At 37.1% G+C, this 16,624-nt stretch overlaps 1 long non-coding RNA gene across 1 annotated transcript; it reads left to right on the plus strand.

Annotated features, from left to right (window-relative positions):
* Positions 1-342: 342 nt before the first annotated feature.
* On the plus strand, positions 343-1,956 carry LOC123920793. Its single transcript, XR_006813760.1, has 3 exons — positions 343-575; positions 667-893; positions 1,044-1,956. It is a non-coding gene; the product is annotated as an uncharacterized LOC123920793 (long non-coding RNA).
* Positions 1,957-16,624: the final 14,668 nt, after the last annotated feature.

Here is a 16,624-nt window from a genome sequence, read left to right on the forward strand (position 1 = left end):
AATGGTTGATTCCTATTGGATGTCAGTGTAAAATTAATTTACACTGACAGCATATAAATCATTAGCTTACTTCGTTTTGTATGTTTGAAGGACCCCATGATGTCAGAATTAGAATGAAAGCGGTTGGAATCTGTGGGAGTGATGTTCACTACTTCAAGGAAGATATTGTTACTGTTACATCCGATTTCAATATTTAAAAATAAATAAAATATACATTTAGATTCGGTGAGTTTGATGATCTTAATCTGGAAGTGATTTCCTACATAATCTGTGTTATGTAATTTTCATTCAAGATGTTATTTCTTGCACTTATCTATGTAGTATTTTATTACTTTCAGACAATGAGATGTGCCGATTTTATAGTTAAAGAACTGATGGTAATTGGTCATGAGTGTGCTGGGATCATAGAAGAAGTTGGTAGTCAGGTACAGAGTTTGGTGCCTGGTGCCCGTGTGGCGATCGAGCCTGGGATCAGCTGTTGGCGTTGTGACCATTGCAAACTTGGTCGATATAATCTTTGCCCTGAGATGAAGTGTTTTGCTACTCCACCAGTTCATGGATCCTTGGCTAATCAGGTTTGTTGAAGAAATTCACAACTTCTCAAAGTATTTCCTTTGCATAGTTGAGTTCGTGGTTCCGCTTATGTTTCAAACCTTTGTATTGCAGAAAAACGCGACCGATGTCGGTGCAATTGCGGTTGTGATATTGTTGCGGACACTGCAAAAACCTTTATATTGCAATCGCAATTGCGGTTTCTGACCGCAATTTAAAACCATTGATCTTTGTCCAAATGGAAGTTTACTTTTCATTCCTAAATATAAGAAATGTCGAGGAACGATGACAGTATGAAGTTAAAATTCGCATTCGCATACAAAGAACATTGATGTGCTTAGGTTTGTTTTCTTTATTTGGTTGATATGGTTATGGATGTGCTTAGGGCGGTTACAATTCCTAATCTTGATATTAGTAGGAAGACTATTGATATTGCTCTTTAGCTTATTACTCTTAAGAACATTGATCAGGTTGTTATGATGTTGGTGCAGGCTATTCATACTTGTGCAATTAAGTTTTCGGAAGTGGCTATAGCACTGTTGTGCATTTGTTGATGGATTTCTTGGGGGATACCAATGTCTGTCTGCTATGGATGTTGTTGTTTTGGTGCGAGATATTATTGAGACTAACCCGAAGCTGTATGTTTCTATTATTATCACTAGGCTTTTGGATACTTTTTATTAAATCCATGCTGCAAGGGTTTGTTCTTGTGCTCTGTGGATAATTGGCTAGTATTGTCCATCTCTTTCGGAGGTTGAGAGTGGAATTGCAACGATTAAGCAGTGTCTCTTGGTGACATTACCTTTTACACCATCTATGAGGATGGAGGAGGAGGTTAGGAGACATCGAAAGTCGTGCAGCAGGTGAACTCGACCACTGTGTCTTCTAGGAGACTCGAGATTCTTGCAGATGGGACCTATGCTACCCAAAGTCCTGCTCTCGAGACTGCCGTGTCACCTCCTACCCTTGTACATTGCTTGTTTTCTTCTATTGGGAACTTGAGATCATTGATGCTTTCAGGTGATTTCTTCCTCGGGGAAGTTGTCACATGCACCCTGACAAAGCTTATCTTAAGGTTGGAAGTGGTCCATACCTCAAAAGATTAAGTTAAGAAGGCAACTTCTGATAGGACCCATTATGAGAAAGTCCCAAATAGATAGGGGGAGTACTATGCTGGCATGTTAGTTTGAGAGAGTGAGAGCATATACATGTGAGAGGTAGTATATAAGGTGTGTGAGAGGGATAGTGGGGGGTTATTCAGTATCATATTGTATTAGATCCTTAGGGCTGGGCAAAGGGAGGGTTCTTTCTTCATTTGAGTAGCTTTTCTCTGGGATTATAACGATTCAATCTCTGTAATAGTTTCTTTTTATCATTAATAATACTTTTCTCTTCTTTCTTGAATTTGTGTTCCTAACAACTTCACTATCCTTGTTGATCATGGTATCAATGTTGCAGCTTGGTCAGTCGTCAGTTCTTCCACATCCAATTGATATTTGATAATGATTTTCATGACAGGATCGCCCGTGGCATTGAGATAAGGAAGATGTGGCTGGAATCTTGCAGGCAGAGGTTTGTGAAAATGCATGCCGATATGCAACACTTTGAGACCGAGGAGATTAAGACAAAGGCTCAAATTTTACCATTTCAAGAAAAGAAAGGTATGATGGTTGTATTTATTAATTCGTTTTTTTTTTTTGTTGTAAGAATGGTATAGTTGAATCACTGTTTCATTAGATTGATTGTAGTTTTCATCTTCTATGTTTTCATCATTTGCTAATGATTGAACTTTATGCTTTTGCATTTATACCTATATTTTCAAGTCATGATATGTTATACATTTCTTGAATTTTTCATGTTAAGCTATGTATTCTTTCCATTGATGGTCATATTTGTTAATGATTTATGAATCAGTTATGTGCTCAAGAAACTTGCTCATCTGGTATTTCTTCAATTGTTCAATCTGTGTATGCTTATAATTCTTCAGGGTATGAGCCAACTTGAGTTGGAAGATGAGGTTCAGGATGACTCAAACGTGCTACTGGAGAGTTTACAAAGGATGCAGATGATTCAAATAAACTCAATCGCATTCTTCAGGTCACTGGACTACATCGCTCCTGCATCTTGTGCTGATGTGGCCTTTAGAACTACGTGGGCTGAGTTTGAGTGGGAAACATGGTATCTCTCTCTCCTCTTTTTCTCATTTGGTGATTTTTTAAACCGATGTTTGAAAAAGATTATGAACTTGCCATAAGTTGTGGAGCTTTTCTAAACACGCTCATAAATGCTTATTGTAGCAGATAAACTTAAATCAATCCAATCAGACCCAAAAAACTTGTTTCCCTAATTTGTTTTGTGAAACTATTTTAAAAGCTATTTCTTCTTTTATTTTTTCCGCTAAAATAGATTATAATTGTTTTAAGAAACTGTTTTACAGAACTATTTTATAAACAATATTTGAAAAACAAAATATTCAAAACACACCCAATCGTGATCAACCTTAGTTAACTGCTCATAACATGATGCCAGGTCCAAACCACAAAACCTTGTGAGTTTATGTTAAAGGGATTAGCTTACAATATAAATGGGTATTTAGCTTTTGTCTTTGTGTTCCATGACTACTAATGATGAGATAAGGATGATTTTGTTTTATCAAGAAGTCCTTGAAGTATTATTCCGTTCCCTTTCTTGGTTTATAAACATAGGTGAGTGATCAATATGAAACCATTTTCACTAAAATTGACCGAATACACATTTTGACCATGTCATGCGGCTTTATTGCTTGCTAAACTAACTAGGTACTAGTAAGTGGCTCACCAGATGGACTACACATATTGGTTGTAATGAGTAGAGTTGCACAGAAGAACTTCGAAGGAATTCTGTGATGATATCGTCAGTAAGAATTTCTTTTAATAATTTCATCTAAGCTGAACATGAAGTTTTTGATAAAAATTAGACATACCCTTTATTCTTCGGTAGTCTAAGTGTCTAACTTGATCTGAGTAAAACTATGTGTGAGATTGCTACTTGGTTCTTAAATCCTAACATTTAATTGAAGTCGATATAGATTGATTTTGAAGATGAAGATTCGTCTCAGTAGTTTCATTGGTTCTCCTTCTTGTTCACTTTCTCCCTTTAAGAATTATGTCTTATTTAGTCAGACTAAGATATTTTGGCTACCCTCAAGTGGTTAAAATGTATTCATCACTCATTCCCTGGGCTTATGTATTTGCAGATCATAAATATTTTTAATTAACTAGGTGTGAAGTGATACTCCGTTGATCACAAGCTATTGTAATTGAACTTCTTTCTATGATTATTTTACAAAGCAGTACAGATCTGTCCTATTGATGGTTTCATTGATTTTCTATAAGTTGCATAACATATTATTTCTATAAGTTGCAGAACATTTATTTCATTGAATTTCTATAAGTTGCATAACATTTATTTCATTGAATTTCTATAAGTTGCTACACAAATCTGCATTTATTTAAAGTTATTTTGTTTCTTATTTGTCCAATAGTTATCATTTTGTTGCGTGAATAGTTGTTCACTTTCTCTCTTTAAGGCAAAGTCAACTTAGTAGGACTAATATATTTTGCCTACCCTCAAGTGGTTAAAATGTATTAATCACTCATTCCCATGGCTTCATTTACAAATGATAAATAATTTGAATTAACCAGGTGTGAAGTGACACCGAGCTGATCACATGCTATTGAACTTCTTCCTGTGAGTATTTTACAAGCAGTACGGATCTGTCCTGGTTCTGGTTTTCTGGTTAATGAAGTGAAACCCAGATTGAATATGATATGATGGTTTCATTGAATTTCTATAAGTTGCAGAACATATTAAAACACTGCTTTATGATCAAAATCAACAATATATCGTGAAAGTATGAGGCTTTTAAAGAAGTGATAGAATCATTCAGGGAAGATAGGGCCTTTTCTAGAGATATAATAATACTGTTGGAGATCACTCATATGTCATTGAGCTATAATAGCACTTCATTGTCAATCTATTAGTTTGATTACTTAAACTTATGCAGTGTGAAAACTTGAAAACCAACTAACTTCCTTCTGTTTGAAATCACACTTAATTTTCGTCTTTTATTATGTCATATTGTACTAATCTACTCCTCATTATAGTTAATTTTATATGATCTTATGCTAGTTCCTTTATCTATTATTTGCTTCATTTACTCCCATGTAATAAAATTGTGAGTATATATACAGTATGTTGCTGAGGATACTAAGAATATACTGTAAGCCAGATTTTCCACCCATAACCCAGCGACATATTTCATATTCTTTTACAAAATAAAGAACATACATTCACCTCGTTCCTCTTCTCTAGATAATTACATCGTGAGCTCTGTCGTTCACCGCCACATATAGCTAGGTAAGTTATATTCCCTTTCTCTCAAGTTGGTCGGTGCCACTTCTCTACCGCTAACACTTAACCTTTCCTTGGATGCTTATCTTCTTATCACTATCAGCCTATAATTAACTATATAAACTCATTCCAAAACTTTCATATTAATTTTCAGCTTCAAATGATGTTTGTGGTATGTATCTTGATTGTCTTATATTGATTTTTCATGGGACTGTTTTTCTACATATGTGACTTGGATTGTTTATCTCGGTCTATATTTCTTGTGGACGTTTTTATTTTTGGAGGATTATAGTTTTTTATGTATCTTTGAAAGTTGTAATTCTGATAAATTTAATAACCTTGTTATGTTTATGGTTGGATCTAGGCATAGATGGTAGCATTCTTGAGGGTCTAACCTTGTTCCCTTAATCCATTTTTGTTTAACTTCTATTGATTCTCTTTGTTGCCAATGTTTGCTACACAAATCTGCATTCATACTAAGTTATTTTGTTTCTTATTTGTCCAATAGTTGTCATTTACTCATTTTGTTTTGCGAATATGGTATATACCAGCTACTTCCACAATTCGAATTCCATTTTCGCTGATCTATCTTGTATGCATTCTAAATCGTGAAACATGATGGTGTCTGCTTAAGAAAAATTGAACACATCTACTTCTTCGTCTCTTGCTGACAATTTTGGCATTCGGTTGTTTTTCATTTCTTTGATGAAGCATTGATTTTTTTTGTCATATAACTTAACGTAGGAACCTGTAATAGTGGTGGTTTATTTAAATAAACATTGACTTGGCTCAAATTCATTGAGCATACTGAACTCATTTCACTTGGATGAATTGTTACTTTAGATTGTGGAAAGCACATCCAAGAGGTGAATGGAGACATGGAAACGAATTTTGTGGAGCTATTGTTATATCTAAAGGTGTGCAAAATTACCAAAGCTTTGAAAAAACAGTGATGTGACATGTCTTTACTCGAGTCTAAGAAGATTGCATCTCAGTATCAAAAGGAAGCGAATAAGTGTAATTCAGGGATGGAGACATCCGCGGAGGCTACGGAAAAGGCTGAGATGACATTGGTATCACATACGAAGCTGACTGCATTATGGGAACTGAGAGCTTCATAAAAAAGGATGGAGAAAGGAGTTGCCAAATTGAATACTTAGTCTAATGGAAAAGTACCAACTGCATAAACATTGGTATGGTCTTCTTCGAGTTGTTGCATTGCATTCTATATATAATTATATATGATTAATGTTAGTACTTGGTATTGTAGTAGCAAATCATCATAGGCCTTATATACATAATATAAGTAAGGTATTCATGGCAAGTCAGAAGAAGTGTAAATAGTCAATAGAAATGCTGTTTTGACTCTAACCTTCATTTAGTATTTTAAAAGATTCTTCTTCTGATTGCTTATTTACTATGCTGGTATTGAAGTCAATTTTTTTAGGTTGTTTTCATTCTCTCATGGGATCCGTTTCCATACCTGTTTGAGATAAGGTTATTCTATTTCTTACAAGCTTATTGACAACTTTTACTTTAGTAGCAATTTTTTGTTCATTGATTCTCTTATTTCGTATTTGAGCATGCATAAGGAGTTTTGTTGCAATTATTTGCCTCGCTAACGGAACTGCTATTGTCGATGGTGAATTTGTGACAGAGCGTGAATGCCATAACACCAACCTCAACAATCCCCTTTGGAGCACTAAGTTACATATATCATCTCATTACAATTTTAGTTCATATATGTGACAGTGAAGGTCGTTAATTCATTTTCTTTTTCCCTTGCTGGGTACTGCAAATTGATCGTAGGGTTGGACAAACCTATTTTTAATCCCTTCTTCATATATACTATTTACTTATAAACTGTTACCGAAATTGTTAATTATTTGAACTTAATTGAATGATACACTTCTACAAATCAAAATTATCACTGACATGCTTTCTATGGAGCAGGTGCACATTGATTACTTGGAAAATGATGCAGCCAATAACCACATCATCTTATCAAGTGAGTTCTGTTTGCATAAATGAGGTCTATGTAGTTGTGCTTTAATTACTAATAAAACTGAAGCTGAGGAAGTTTTTTGTACTGTGAATATCAAGGTAACAACAATTATGGGCCAGCCCAACAGAACCGTTGTCAAGCCAAGGCAATTGAAGGATTTTGTCACGTGTTGGGAGTGATTGTTTGTTTAGCATATTCCTATTTTCTGTTATTCTGTTTGCATATCTGTTTCTCAAATTCACATTTTTGATAGTACAAATACCAGTACGGCGGGATGTTCACCGAAGAAGCGTCGGGTTACTCAGGTAGAATGTGGATTTGATAGTCAAGGTTTTGCGGTGGGGGTAATTCGGATGGGTTGTCAAACAGAGTTTGGAAGCGGGTCAGGAGTGTTTGTAATGATGGGTTATTGGGCTGGGTGTAGTTGGAAACAAAGTATCTGGGTGAGGTATAAGTTGGAGGTGTAAAAAGAAAGAGGCGGAGTGAGTCTCAACGCACCATTTTAATTGAGGGGCAGATATGTCTTTTGGTTAAACAAGTATAATCCAAAAGGATAGGCCTAACGCCCACTAACCAGAGGATGCCCGAAACAACTTCTGCACCTCCTAGGGGTAAGATGAAGAAATCACTGATGAATGTTCTCCCTTGGACTAAGAATTCAACTTGAGCACATTGAGAAGAGCATTCGAGCACGTTACCATTTCCTGCCATGACCTTGAGGCTATGAGGTGCAGCGGTAATACGAAAGCCCGAAAATATAGCGCCATGATCTTGGATGAAGGCGTGTGCTGCCGCTATCCGCAAGAATTGTCACCTGCTTCTTAGCAAAGGTGCCTAAGACACGGAAGGTATTTTGAGCAGCGAATCCCGACATATCATGGAAGCTCAGTTGAGCGTCCGCGGAGTCTTAGGTATTACCGGACTGGGTTCATCAATTGGTACAAGCTGCAATTCCTGCGGTGGTTGGGTATCAAGTTCCTCTTCTTCTGAGATTAACATGAAGAAACGTCCCTTGCAACAATGCTGAGCGGTGAAGGTTTCGTCACAATTGTAGCAAGGGATAATTTGCGAACCTGGACTGGGTGTAACAGGGGTGGAAGCTGGTGTTTTGGACAGATGGTTGGTGGTGGTTGGGGTGTGGGGAACTGATAGAGACTGAGATTGTAGAGGATCGTTAGATCTGTTACTTTTGAAGACGTGATTGCGATCAGCGATCTTGTATTCCTGAATCTGCGCGTTCGGAGGTGGCCTGAGGTAGTGAGATGGGTTGGACTGCTTGGACTTCTTGGCGCATCTCCTGTATCAATCGTGAGATGAAGCAGCTCAGTTAAAATGGCGGAGGCAGGCCCGCTCGATTAGCCAACCGTTCAAATTCATTCAGGTATTGATTGAGCAATCCCTTATGTGATAACTGCTAGAGAGCACTGCGAGGATCATCGTTAAAGGACGGAGAAAATGCATCTCAGGAGAGACGAGGTGTCGAGCCAGGATTGCATGAGACCATTGCGCATCATCCATTGAAACCAGCTCAAGGTAGGCCCATCTATGTAAAAACGAGGCAATGGTAAGACGTTTTGGGTCCGGTTTTACTTTCTCGTTGTATGCTTTATGAGTTAATGCACTATTAAACAAGGTTTTTGTCACAAATATGATCTAGTCATCTAGAGCGATTTTCTGTCACAACATACTATTTTTGTAACTTGTGGAAATTTCTTTTTCCTTTCTCGGTACTCATTCTTTATTATTTAAATTTGATCCTAAACCTTTATCTAATACATAAATTTCTAGATGTGTTGGTGCACTTCTTGCCTTTGCAGCGAGTTCTTAAATCCATTGTTTTGAATTTTGATCCGAAATGTATGAGCAGCCTTTGTTTCAATTCATTTACTTGCAGATTGATAGATGAAATATTTCTATGTTATGATATGGAGAGTAACTTTTGTTTTTCAGTCGAGAGATAACAATGCTATTTCACTTGAAGGTTGCTAACTTGCTTCTCATCACTACCCCTTATCTACTTTAAATTACCAACTATTATGAAATGATTTGATTGTATAAAAGACTTTTAGTTCCAACTAGTTACTCTAGTCTAGTGTTCTTATCATTATACTGATGTATGTTTTGTTTACCATAAAATTTGAAGAAAATCTATACTGGTCTTGAAATCCTCACAACAAAATATACAAGAGAAGGCCTAAATTTGTGAAAGATTTTAAGCTTACTTAGTCTATAATAAAGGCTGATTTACTACAATTTTTTTCTCCAATCCCATTCTTTGTAATATCTGTAACTATCTGCTTGCTGCAGCTTATGCGCTTGCCAAGATATACATCCACTTGTGACATGTACTTTGCTTTTGATTTTTACATAATGTTTATTGTCTCTCTATATAAGGTTCTGTTACATAGCACGTGGCGGTTCTTTTTCTACAAAAAAGCAGATATACTTGACTTCCACATATGCAGGTATTTTTTTACTTTCACATTTCTATAAAGTGCTAATCTGTAAGCTTCTGTTATTAGAGTATGTTGAAATGAAAATAAGAAAATAGAAGAGGCATATGGCGAAAAACCGTGTGTCATAGAGCATCACGGACATTTCAGTATATAATATTAAGAGTATTAATTACAAAGGAATATTTACTATGGAATATGCTATGCTAAGAATACTCTAGAATATATTTACAATAATATTAAATATCAACACTCCCCCTCAAGCTGGAGCATATAAGTCAAATGCAGCCAAGCTTGCCACATATGTAGTTGATTCTAGGACCTCGTAGTGATTTTGTCAAGACATCTGCCAATTGATCATTAGAATTGACAAAGCTTGTGACAATGTCGCCTGATTCAATCTTCTCTATGACATAATGACAGTCTATCTCAATATGTTTGGTCCTCTCATGAAAAACTGGGTTTGAGGCAATGTGCAGTGCAACTTGATTATCACAGATAAGTGTCATTGGTCTAGCATTTTCAAATTGAAGTTCTTTGAGTAACTGCTTCAACCAAATCAGCTCACATGTTACTAGTGCCATGGCTCTATATTCTGCCTCAGCGCTTTATCTTGCTACTACATTTTGTTTCTTACTCTTCCAAGATATCAAGTTTCCTCCAACAAGTACATAATACCCAGAAGTGGATCGTCTATCAATGGGTGAACCTGCCCAATCAACATCTGAGTATGACCTTTATCTTCATAAATGAGACCTTTTCCTGGTGCACCTTTGATATATTTTAGAATTCGGATTACAGCATCCATGTGTTCTTGGTAAGGAGAATTTAAGAACTGGCTTACAACACTAACTGCAAATGAATTGTCTGGACGAGTGACTGAGATAATTTAATTTTCCAACCAATCTCCTATATCTCCCGGAATCTGATAGAGGCTCTCCCTGATTAGGTAGAAGCTTGACATTTGGATCCATAGGAGTATCAACAAGCTTTGCATTCAATAAACTTGGTTCTTCAAGAATATCCATAGCATATTTTCGTTGTGAAATCACAATACCATCTTTAGATTGAGCTACCTCAATGCCCAAAAAATAACGGAGTTTACCAAGATCTTTAGTCTGAAACTGATTCGAGAGATATTGTTTTAAGTGAAGTATTCCCTGCTGATCACTACCAGTTATGACAATATCATCTACATAAACTATAAGATAAATGCACCCTTGGACAGAGTGGCGATAATAAACAGAGTGGTCAGCTTCATTGCGAATCAAGCCAAATTGTTGGACTACGGTACTGAATCGGCCAAACCAAGCTCGAGGAGACTGTTTAAGGCCATAAAGAGACCTGCGTAACTTACAAACCATATTAGATGACTCCCCCTGAGCAACAAACCCAGGTGGTTGCTCCATATACACTTCCTCTTCAAGATCGCCATGTAAAAATGCATTTTTAATATCAAGCTGATGGAGACGCCAATGTTGAATGGCGGCAATGGAGAGAAAAAATCGAATGGATGCCATTTTAGCTACAGGCGAAAAAGTATCACTATAATCCAACCCAAAAATCTGAGTATAGCCTTTGGCCACCAAGCAAGCCTTAAATCGATCAATCTTACCATCTGGACCAACCTTCACTCTATAGACCCAACGACAACCTACCAAAGACTTTCCAGGGGTAAAGGAACCAGTTCCGAAGTACCACTACTTTGGAGAGCACACATCTCATCAATCATTGCTTGCCTACACTCAGGATGAGATAATGCTTCACCTGGAGATTTAGAAATAGAAACGGACGACAAAGATATAGTGTGGAGATGGGTTACGTGTTGAACGAGTACCTTTACGGATTACAGGGGGAAGATGAGACTCAGGTTGCGGGACCGGATCCGATGACGGAGATGGCGTTGGCGGCGAGTCTTCAATGGCCTCTGGAACAAGCAAAACAGAGGGTTATGGACGACGCTGATATGTTTGTAGTGGTTTTGAAGTTGGAGGAGAAACCGAAGGTGTATCTGGTGGGACAGACTGACAAAGCTCAAGAGGAACAATGGTAATTTCTTGAATGGGTTCAGGATTAATGTCTTGAAGTGGTTCACGAGTCATTTTATTCGGCTCAAAGTATGGGATAAATTCAAAGAAGGTAACATCAGCCGATACGAGGTATCGTTGTAATGTAGGAGAATAGCAACGATAACCTTTTTGTGACCGATGATAACCAAGAAAGACGCACTTTAGCGATCGGGCTGACAATTTGTCAAGACCAGGAGAGAGATTGTGAACAAAACACATGGACCCAAAGACACAAGGAAGCAGTGGGTGAAGAGGGGAATTAGGAAAAAGGACAGAATGAGGGATATTGCCATCAAGGACAGAAGATGGCATGCGGTTTATAAGGTAACATATCGTTAAGACAGCATCCCCCAAAAACGAAATGGGACATTACCATGGAGAAGCAGGGTTCGTGTGGTTTCAATGAGATGCCGATTTTGGTGAGGCGTGTGAGGACATGATGTTTGGTGGAGAATACCATTCAAAGCCATAAAATTTCGAAATTGATGTGAAAAATATTCACGAGCGTTATCGCTTCTTAAAGTACGAATAGACACACCAAATTGAGTTTTGATTTCTTGAAAAAATTGCTCAAAGATAGAAAATAATTCAGATCTAATTTTCATTAAAAATATCCACGTACAACGGGAAAAATCATCAATAAAAGTAACAAAATATTTTGACTCTAAAGTAGAAATTGTACGAGATGGACCCCAAACATCGGAGTGAACTAAAGCAAAAGGAGACGAAGCCCGTTTATTGACTCGATCGGGAAAGTGACTACGAGTGTGTTTCCCTAACTAACACGACTCACAATGTAAATCAGACAACTTAGATAAACTCGGTACCAACTTTTGAAGTTTGGAAAGACCTGGATGACCCAATTGAGCATAGATAGTAAGTGGAGAATTTATGGCGGAGCATGTGTTGGATGTCAAAGATAGGTAGTAAAGGCCTTGAGACTCACATTCAACGCAAATCGTCCGTCCAGAACTCCGATCCTGCAGGGTAACATTACTTTTAGTGAAAGTAACATTACAATCATGAGAACGAATTAAACGACTGATTGAAAGTAAATTAAATGGACAACAAAGTACATAGAGAACATAATTAACTGAGAGGGAAGGTAGAATTTGGACAGTACCAATCTCTTGGGATTAAGTTTGTGAACCATTTGTGGAAGTTATACTGGGTAAGAAACCAGATGTAGAGAGAGAAGAAAAAAAGATTTTTATTACCGGTAACATGATCAGACGCACCAGAATTAAGAACCCAGAGAAGATGATTGAGGGAGGCAAAAAGATGAGTTACCAGTGTGTGCAACCGAAGCAGTAGAACCAGAGTTCTGATGATTCTGACACCACCTAAGGAAATCTTCATAGCATGCCGAGAAGCCTTGGGGAGAAGCGACAAATTTAGTAAAAGTATTCTTGGGAACATTAGAAGTACCAACCAAGGTTATCAAAACCGGACCGGACCGGCCGGTCGGACCGTGAACCGGTCATGAAAACGGTTCGGTTTTGAGCAAAAAACGGATAGGAAACCGACCGGCAAAAAAACGCGTGAACCGAGGTCGGACCGGGTTGAACCGGCGAACCGGCCCGGCGGTTCAAGCGTTTTGCAAATTATTTTTTTTTTAATAAAAAAATAGGGCAAAACGACGTAGTTTTAATTTTTTTTTTTTAAAAAAAAAATCTGAAACAAAACAACGACGTTGTAGGAATAGGAAAGGTTTTTGTTTTTCATCTATTTTTCATTTGGTTTGAATTATAAATTTTATTTTATTTTGACTTGTGATATTTTATCTTTTTAATGTGTGAAATATTGAACAATTATTCATATATATTTATTTATATATTAATTAAAATATATATTTAATTAAAAACGGTTCGACCTCGATTGAACCCGGTCCGACCAATTGAACCTTGAACCGGTGAGCTCGCCGGTTCGATGACCGGTCCGGTTCTGATAACCCGGGTACCAACAGCAGCCATGGGTAACCGCATAGATAAACAACTCATAATGCGGTGTAAATATGGACTGTTGTGCAAGAACACGTAATTACGTCGATCGAAACTAGAAACTAACAACGGATATGGAACCGGCACAGAGAGGCGAGTCCGGCGAAGCAAACGGCGACCTGAACGGCGGCCGGACGCGCTGTCACGCGCGGGTAAGATGGCGGCGCGTGGGGGAAGTCGCCGGTGAGAGAAGCGGCGTGTGTGGGCATGTGAATGGGTATTTTCTGGAGCGGTTTTTGGCGACAGGCCGGATCGGGTATTGCGATTCGGATGGTTGGGTTGGTTGCCGGAATAGGCGGCAGTGGCGGTAGGTGACGAAACTTGACCGAAAAAATGCCGGAATGAATCACGACAGCAAATAATGGATAAACCAGAGTTAACTCACGGGTTGCCGGAAAAAATGAATATCACCGGAGGACAGTGGGTCCACCGGGTAAGCACGGTGTAGGGTTGCCTCCTACTAGGCTCTAGATACCATGTTGAAATGAAAATAAGAAAATAGAAGAGGCATATGGCGGAAAACCGTGTGTCATAGAGCATCACCGACATTTAGGGATGGCAAAAAAACCCAAACCCAAGAGACCCACCCGAACCCAAACCCAAGAGACCCACCAGAACCCAAACCCAAGTCAACGGGCGAAATCCGATTTGACTGGGTTTGTGTTTGGGTTCGGGTGACACCCGATAATATGGGTGTGGGTTTGATATCAGTCAAACCCACACCCGAAATCCATACACCCACTCAAAATATTTTATAATTACCTAATTACCCTCATAGTTTCCCTCAATTTCCTTGGAAGACCTTAAATTTTAGTTGTAATTTAATTTCTTGAAAGTCTATGTTGTACTTTCTTGAAAGTCTATGTTTGAATTTCCTTGGAAGACCTTAATTTTAGTTGTAATTTAATTCAAAATCTATGTTGGAATCTAATTTCTTAAATTTGCAAATTATTTTCAAATGTGCTGCGGGTTTGGGTGGAAAAAACCCGAACCCAATGAGTGTGGGCGTGGGTGTTGTTTTGCCACCCGAACAGCCTTTGGGTTTGGGTTTGGGTTTGAGTGATGATTTCGGGTGTGGATTTGGTAAGTGCCAAACCCGCACCCATGGGTGCCCGTTGCCATCCCTACCGACATTTCATTATATAATATTAAGAGCATTAATTACAAAGGAATATTTACAATGGAATATGCTATGCTAAGAATATTCTAGAATATATTTACAATAATATTAAATATCATCAGAGTATAAACAAAGCAAAAGGTTTATTCAGTTAGGAATATGTTCCTGTTCAGATGTTGCTGTTTATGTATTGAGATTCTATAGTTCATGAGATGTTAATCACAACACTCTGTTTAGACTTTGTTTATATTTGCTCTAATCAGATCAGATACAATATACCTTCTTTTATGGCTTCAGGTTGCTTAGGCTGTGATAAAGTAATTTTTATCATGGTCTTTCATTTTGCCACATACCGACATGAGTTTTGGTGATAGAGTTTTCTCAAATACAGTGTCAATATTAGTTGAACTTAGTCTTCTCAAATCTTAGCTAATCCAGTATTAGTTGAACTTAGTCTTCCTTATGACCTAAGAATAGTTGAATTTAGTCTTCTTAAATTTTAGTTGACCTAATATTAATAGAATTTAATCTCCTTAAGTCTTATTTAACCTAATATTAGTTGAGTTTATATTCTTATGTCTTATTTGAACTGAGATTAACTCATTTTAATATTCTTATGTCTTATTTGACATAATATTAGTTGACTTTAGTCTTATTAGTTTTTTTTTTGACCTAAGATTAGTTCAATTAATATTCTTAGGTCTTAGTTGACCGGAAGACTCTTGTGAAGGTGTAATCCAACCTAAAACCAACTAAATAGTCCATAAGATGATAGAAAGACTCTTATGAAGGTTCAATTTTCTAAATAGTCATTAGTTAACCAAAGGAGCGGTTATGGTGCATAAGCGAATTCCTTATGCACCATGCATAAATAACACACAACCATTACACAGCAAAATGGTTTTGAATTACAACCATCCGAAACCATTTCACAGTAAAAATGGTTTTGGCATGATTAACTGATTAAGTACATTTAACGTGAAACCATTCCACAACAAAAATGGTTTTGGCATGATTTCAGTTTAAAACTTAACTATGAAGCAATCTGATGACGTTCAGGGGTTGCTGTTGTTAATTTCGGGGTGGGAAATGATGCGTTTGGAGTTTTGTTAGATTCAATTTGATGGTGGAGATTTGTTTATGCACCATGCATAAGTTTATTCCTTATGCATAATAACTGATGTCCTAACCAAACACTCTTATATAGATAATATGCATAATAATTTTTATTTATTTTAATATAAAAATATGATAAAGATTCAATTTCGCATATAAATAATTATTATCAATTCAATTTTGCATATAAATAATTATTATCAATTATAAAAGTAAAATTAAAAACATCTCATTAATCTTCATTAATTTAGAAGCCTGGGTATGAATAATCTTTATTCACTTGGTAAACTTTTCCAATCACACATTCAAGATTCATAAACTGCCCAGATTCACATACTCGTTCAACCAGTACCCCAAACTCTTCCTTCACTATCCAAGTCGACTCCACCAAACCCAGTTCCAAAAATGCTCCACCCCTTCTTCAAACTCTCACCCAAGCCCTCTATCATGCTTAGCAGATTCAATTAGAAATTGCATATTCCATGTTTTTAGGTTTGTAGAAGTTGAAGAGAGAGGATAAGATTTATTAGTGAAGATCTGTTATGAGAGAGGATGAAGTTTGTTTAAGAGGGTGAATAATATTTGATGAAGAAAGATGAATAATGCTGAAGTGTTAGTAAAAATCCGGTATGGTATGGATATATTAGTGAAAATATACAACTCATGCTTAGGTGCAAGTTGGACAACAAGTTTTGCTTGTGCACATGAGAAGCCACCATAACATGATTGCAATATAAGATTAAACTAAATTATCAGTATGTTGCTGATTAAGAAGTTGCTTTGAGAGCTTGTAAATGTGATGATAGTATGAGACAATTGAAGGAATATTAGAGAAACTCAAGATGATGGGGATGTTGAATGCAAAAAAGGCAAGATTGCAAGAAAGGTGCAACAATGGTCTAAGAAAGATAATAAGA

Source organism: Trifolium pratense, linkage group LG4 (assembly GCF_020283565.1).
Source record: "Trifolium pratense cultivar HEN17-A07 linkage group LG4, ARS_RC_1.1, whole genome shotgun sequence".
Lineage (NCBI taxonomy): Eukaryota > Viridiplantae > Streptophyta > Magnoliopsida > Fabales > Fabaceae > Trifolium > Trifolium pratense.